Source organism: Habropoda laboriosa, unplaced genomic scaffold (genome assembly GCF_001263275.1).
Source record: "Habropoda laboriosa isolate 0110345459 unplaced genomic scaffold, ASM126327v1 scaffold136, whole genome shotgun sequence".
Taxonomy (NCBI): domain Eukaryota; kingdom Metazoa; phylum Arthropoda; class Insecta; order Hymenoptera; family Apidae; genus Habropoda; species Habropoda laboriosa.
The window spans coordinates 62,707-69,779 of record NW_017100245.1 but is presented as its reverse complement, the minus strand read 5'-3'; positions in this window follow the sequence as shown (position 1 = coordinate 69,779).

The window sequence follows — 7,073 nt, the reverse complement described above, 5'->3', positions numbered from 1 at the left end:
AAAAGTATCCAACGAAATCTTGGCACTTCCTCAACATACTTCTGTGAATTTTTGCGAGTAAGCAGGTGTAACGTCGTTCTACGATTCACATTGGATTTTCATTGTGAAATGCTCGCAAAATTGTGTCAGCTGGTGCGACAGTTTCTAGACAGTTTCAGAATTTAGATGAACGTGATACAATGAAACGTAATGATCGCCCTCAATATTGGAACTACTGTTGCACATGCTTCTTTGAACACTTCCTCCTCTATAGTTAAAACAGTTCTAGCGATTAGTGCAATAATTAGAAAGGAAACGTGTGAGAAAAAGTAAATTCAAGTTTTCACTTGTCTTTTATTGCAATGTTACGTTAAATAAACTGTTTTATATAAATGAGCTTATACTTTTCTTCAACTGGTGTAATTCTTTTAAATAGTTATAGTAATTCATTACACAGTGGCTCGCATATTTTTTCGTGCAATTCAAAATTTTAAGAATTATCGCGTCATTTTATATGATTTCCAACAATTGGAAGTTACGGTGGTACTGGGTTCAATCACATAAAAATAGGGTGGACGCAAAATTACTCAATCGCTCCTAGATTCTCGCAAATATAAGTATTTACTTTATGTATATTCTACAAGACTATGGTCGCGCGGTTTGAGCGTCGTTCTCCAAAGTCTTCCGGTGGTCTTGTAAAGGGTAAGGACGCGTCTCGTCGTCCTGTCTGATCCTCGTACGCTTCCCGCGCGGAGCAGACCCAGGAAATACCCGAAGAGGCGAGTGACCCCGACATGTATAGGTTGGACCAGTTCTCAAGTGACTCGCTTCAGTGTTTGGAACGGATTTTCTTACACTTATGGATGCATTCCTGGTTTCTCCCACCCACAACTCCCGAAAACACCTTATAAATATAGCTCCAAAAAGAGGCAGGAGAGCAGTCGCTATCCTTTGAAGGTTCATAGCAAGTTTTCCTACACAATTAATCTCTTGTTATTTCGTAGCTCCGTACTTGGCGGTTAACTACATTCTTGCTTCTATCTTGGTGATAAGCTATTCACGGATAGCAGGCGCACGTAACACTGAGAATAAATATATAAAACAAACAAAGAAATGGCAGGAGAGCAGTTGCTATCCAGTAATCAAAGAAATTATACAAATTCAGTATACAGTAAATTCTCCACAAGTGTCAGTCAGTTTGGATTCTACAAGTGTCAGTATAGATGGTCCTACGCTTAGGTCTGCGTCATTCTACGCCTAGGTCTGCTGTTTGACGTGACAGTGAAGATGTCATTTTCATCAGAAAAATCTCATCAGTATGTTAAGAAAAATTTCGGGATAAAAGAACGTAAAATTAAAAAAGTTGGTATTTATTAATTAAAAGTTGGTTGCCTCGACTCACGTTTCATCCTTATCTTTTATTCGCTGTCCTTGTCTACGTTCGGCAAACTACAAAGGCGGGCGCGAGGCTCGAAAACGTAGTCCCTGGCTCTACAAGTGTCAGGTTTAGCTTCCTTGCGGACTGACACTTGTGGAGAATTTACTGCAATTGTAATTTAGTGCAAGTACGATAAAGTTCTTTTCTCAAGTGACTCGACGACAGATGACCCTTAAAAATGCATTGTCGCTAAAATGTACTTACAAAAGATATCTTACCTGCCAATTGAAACGTATAAAAAATTGCTTTTAAGCATGCAATACAAGTTTTCAAGATTATCAAACTAATTTTAAGCAGCCATTCTGATAAATAAGCACTCAAACTGATTCTAATGTTGACTTTGACGCCAATTTTCGTACTTTCGGATAATATTCCTGAAGTTACTCTTATGTTTATATTACTATAGTTATGTAGGTAGATAAATACGTGTATTGTAACAGTAGCAGATAATATTGGTCGTTTGAAATATCTTCATATCTTCGTATTATCGAAAAATTACTGATAGTGCAGTATTTAACGCCCACAATCTACTAATACAAGGTAAATCACATAACTTACCGTCCACTACGAATAATTTTGAAAGTACGTGTTCTACAAAAATGTGTTTTATATGTAAATTGCGCCATATCGAAGGAAACATATGAGGCTGAAATATTTGTTTATAAGATATCAAGTAAACCTTAAATTTTTCAAATGGAATGCGTACCTTTTTGTATTAAAATTTAAAAAGCCAGTGAATTTCCTATAAGAAAGTATCAAGCTTTATTTGTCCTAAACCAAATAAAATAAAGTAAACAAAAATTCATAGTCCCACTGCTTACCTTAATTACTCTTGGTGCTAAAAGTGGTACCCATTGACATTCATACACCCTCTTTTTATATCAACTATTTCTCTTTACAATTTGTTCTGTTGGACATTCGGTAAATTCTTCTGGCAATGAATTCCTTTTTAGCCTCCGTTTGATCTAGTCTTGATACGTCTGCAGGACTAGTTGATTAGGATGTCGTGTAACACTTTTCTTATGTTCCATCGCATTTCTCCTAATTTCCTCTTGAATGGTTGGGATTTTTAAAGCTCTTCGTAGATCTTCATTCCTGACATACCACGGATCGTTGACAATTATCCATTCCCATACTCCTGTGCAATCTGTTGATTAGAGACAGAAATGGTCCACTTTTCTACCATTCTGTAGCTTGATTTTGATTTCTCTCTCTAATAATCGTATAATTTATAGAAAATTCAAAAATTTATAATTTTATATAAATTATTTTCTGTTTTTTATATTTTATAATTTTCTTATAAAACATTTACTGCTCTTTCAAATTTTGATACAAAAATGTACGCATTCTTGATTTCTCGAGAGTTCTCGAGAGTAAGGAGAGAATAAGTCGATCGTAAACTAATTAAACGTAACATGTAACAATTTTGTTCATTCCCTTCCGCTCCGCTGTGAAGACCTCTATAAGTCAAAATAAAACTTACTTTAACTCGAATTATTTGCCACATGTCCAGATGCATTACTTTACCTCTGTAATGCAAATTTAGAATAGCCAGACTTCTACAAGCCGAACTTCTATCGCCGTTGCCTTTGCAACTCGTTCACAGCTGTGTTAGAAGATGTCAGAAACCAATCATTCGATGTTGTCTCCTTTTTCTCAACTCCTTTATAACAAATATAATAATCTGGCATTCGTCTTATGGTTACGTTTATATATTTATACAATAAATAATTCACTTTAAAATAATGAATTTTTCTTTCTCTAAGGGGGTATTCTAGTCTAGAGTGTCATTTTTTAGTCCTTAGGGATTTTTTGTAAGGAAAGTATAAGTTTCTCAGAGTCGACATTTTGCATACATATTTATTCGTGTCTTAGGAAAGTTGACAATTTTTTTCAAGTGAAAATAATCAAAACTGTCTGAATCGTATATCATTCAGTGCGGTCCCTTTAAAAAAATGTGTCCTGACACGATTCCGCCCATTCTGTTTATCCGAAATGAAATAACCAAAAGGATTCTTGATTGGTACGACTGTGACTATGGTGTGAACCAGAATGAAAACAAAATAGTGAAAATTTACAAAATGACAGCACTTTGAATTTTGTGTATCGATTTTGTCGACTTTTTTTCGTCTTTCAGAGGCTCTAAAAATCAGAAAAATATATATTTTGGCATAACTCTGGTTCAGACGATAACGGCATATTCACCGAAGGTGCATGTAAAATTTGGAGCCAATCGGACAACTAGAACTTGAGATATCATGTCAGCCATTTAGAAAAACATTGTTTCGAGAAAGACGCGTTTAAAGATTCTCATACCAGTTACATGAGAATAGTATACTTACGACTACGGACTACATGTCGTCCACTTTAACCATCTATAACTTCGTCAATTTTACGAATTCGGAAAAATCGAAAAGAAATCGATTTTTTTGATACGTCTAGACTAGAATACCCCCTTAAGCTGTTACAATTGGAAAATGATCAACCTTCGTACAAAGATTCTGTATGTCGAATTTTCGTTTGTTAAATTTCCTTCACTCAAAAATTTCGATAAGTCGAAACCGCTATAACTCGAAGATTTTAACTCTTTCCTTGAGGTTCGGCTGTATTTTAAAATGATTCCAGCTAACTAGATATGATACCACCTTACAGTACAGTAGAAAATCAAAGGACTGCAGTGGAATAAAAGAAATCGAATGAAAATTTCATTGAAATTGTATACAGAATTAAATATCACGTTGTCAAACACTAGCTCAATTGAAAGAGTTTTAAAAAAGAAAGTTCTAATTAAGAAAATTATTTCACTCCACAAAAAATATTCTTATTCTTTCCTTCATTCTTAACGAACAGTTTTCTTCATTTTACGAGAGAATACCTGTTTAACTCTTTGGGGCATAGTGTGGTAAAAAGTGTCCCACCTTTTCAGTACTTACATATGCACAGTGGGATGTTTTCACCATGGGATGAATTAAGAAAACAAAGTATTCACAAATTTCACGGTGAGATTATTTATGTCCCACCTAATAATTAATTATCTCAACATTATTTCTTAAGTTTTAGTTGTTTCATCTCGTAATTCATACCTACTTTGTTACATTTTTTAAAAATAAAATTCCCGTGCAACTAGAGTCTGCTTTTGTCTTAAAATTCTGTGCTTCAAAGAGTTAGAACGTTTTCAAAATCACTGTAATCACGTAACGCTCCAGAAGAAAAATGATTCTTCTCCATTAAACGTGTTTCATAGAAGCGCGCCGCAGCTTTAAAGAGCAAGAGTAACAATTATTCTACGAAGATCCGCAAAGGGAGGCAAATCGTAGAGTTATTTTACCAGAGAGGACACAGCTGGTTATTTTTACTCGGTCGTCGCGGGCTGCCTGACTTAGACGTCGAGGGCGGTTTCCCCTTTGCTCGTTTTTGCGCTCCGTTGCAACGCTCGGCGTCCAATTCCGCAAGGCCATTAAGATTATCTTTAGCCGGAGAAAACGACGAGCTTGAGTTCCAGAAGTCCGAAGCGACGGAGAGTTGCAAAACGACTCGTAAGCAACGGCGACAAATAAACGCGTCGCTGGATTCGCCTCGTCGCGACGTGTCGCACGCGGCGGAACGCTCGAACGGAAGAAGTATGCAAAAAGGGGATGCAAGTGAAGAATGCGTTGTCTTCTGAAAACTAAGATTTTATTTCGATTTTTTCGTTTTTTTTTTTGTCATTTCAATTTTTCGGTAATCAAAGTTCGTGTTTCGTCGCCTCGCGAACAGTCCAGATGATGTGCGAAAGCAACAGACAACAATAGTCACGATCTATCGTTAGATCAAGACGCTTTCGTCTCTCTTGTGTTTCTCTCTCTCTCTCTCTCTCTTAGAGACAATATATTTCACTTTGCTTCTTCCTTTCGTTAACCTAGCGATAGAGTATATAATATTGATATTATTAAAGATAACAGACAATATATTACAACCTTTAATCCTACAAGTACAGGATATTCGGAAGGATCGTAATGCGCATAAACGAGAATACGCAACCCTCGCGGTTCAACTTTTGAAACTTTTCATCCTTCCGTCGATCGTGGCGGAGAATTGTTCGCTTGACAGTAAAATTCAGCCGAAATCGCGTATACGCTTCGCTTCACCGTTAAGTACATGAACAATAATGAATAGTCAAGAATGACAATAATATTATCAATAATTAATAATACTTATTGATGACGATGACGATGATGGTGATGGTGACAATAATAATAATAATAATGATGACGATGCCGACGATGACGATGAAGATAATGGTGATTACAATAATAATAATAATAATAATAATAATAATAATAATAATATCAATAATATTAATTTATTTTCCTATTACCTTAATCGATTATGTAATTATGCCTAACATTAAGCCTTCCTAACAACATCATTCGCTAACTTTTTACAAGACTTTTGGTTTGTATCTCCGTTTCGCTTCCATTTTTAACTTCTACTTAAAATTCTAACGAGCCGAGTTGACCTTGCGTAAGGTCTCAAAGAGTTTAGGACTAGACAGCCTCATTCTTCATAGCCCGATCCTACCGTCTCCCTTCTCCCCATCTTTTAGTCATGCCATATTTAGTTTCTGCCTTCATCACTTCGTTTCCTTTCAGCTTCTTTCCCTGTACACGCGTTAGCGAATAGATTAGCGCTAACGAATCACTGACTAGTTTCTTACTGTTAAGACTATTCAGTCCTGCTAATTAAGGCACCAGATCACTTTAAGATTGGACGAACGAATTTCTTTGCGACGCGGTTACTTCGAACGCATGGTAAGATATGTCGCGATATTTCGATAATTTCCTTTTTCTCCTCAGGGACAACTGTTGTTTGAACTGTCGAAGTTGCATAGAGCACTTGAACTACCGTCCCTGACCTCTACTCGTTTGTGCGTTGATATTGTTAAAGGTGTGAATGAAGTGACTCAGTGAAATGGAGAAACTCAGTAGCACGTTTATCGGTCTTGTTTGCACGAGTATCGAGAAACAACTGTAACTTTCAATTAACTAGCAGAACTTTTTTCTTCTGAAATACTGATTACCTGCATTCAATAACCAGCAACGCCTATTCGTTCGTCCGTTAGTTCCCGTTCTATTCATAGTATGAAACACCCGTCGATTCATTTTAACAACATCTATGAATCACGCTAAAAAGGCAACGTCCTTAAGACACATGGTGATTTTACGAATTAGCAATTGTAAGGCAACATCAGTTCGATTAGATATCTACTGTTACATATCACTGATATGCTTCGTTTGAATCCAGAATTTCTATATCAGAAAATTGGACTGAAAATTTTGTTCGAATCAACGATAAATGAAAACTTAATTCTATGGATCTAAACCATGCCCTGTACTGAATGATCTTTCTGTAAATAAAGAAAGTGCGAGGTATTCCATGCACGTTGTAATAATTTAAAATCGAATGCGTTTGTATGGAGTGCTATAAAATCGTGATATTTTGAGAAATATTTCAGCTGTTTAAAACACTGTAAGAATAGAGTATCGTTACAATTGCCAGTTGGTTTTCCTCCCTACATCAAAACGTACAAGTTCAGAAAATATTGTTCCTGTCCTTCTCTTTAACAAACCATAAATCACTTCGAAGCTTCGTAGTATTTCATTGGTGAATATTTAGC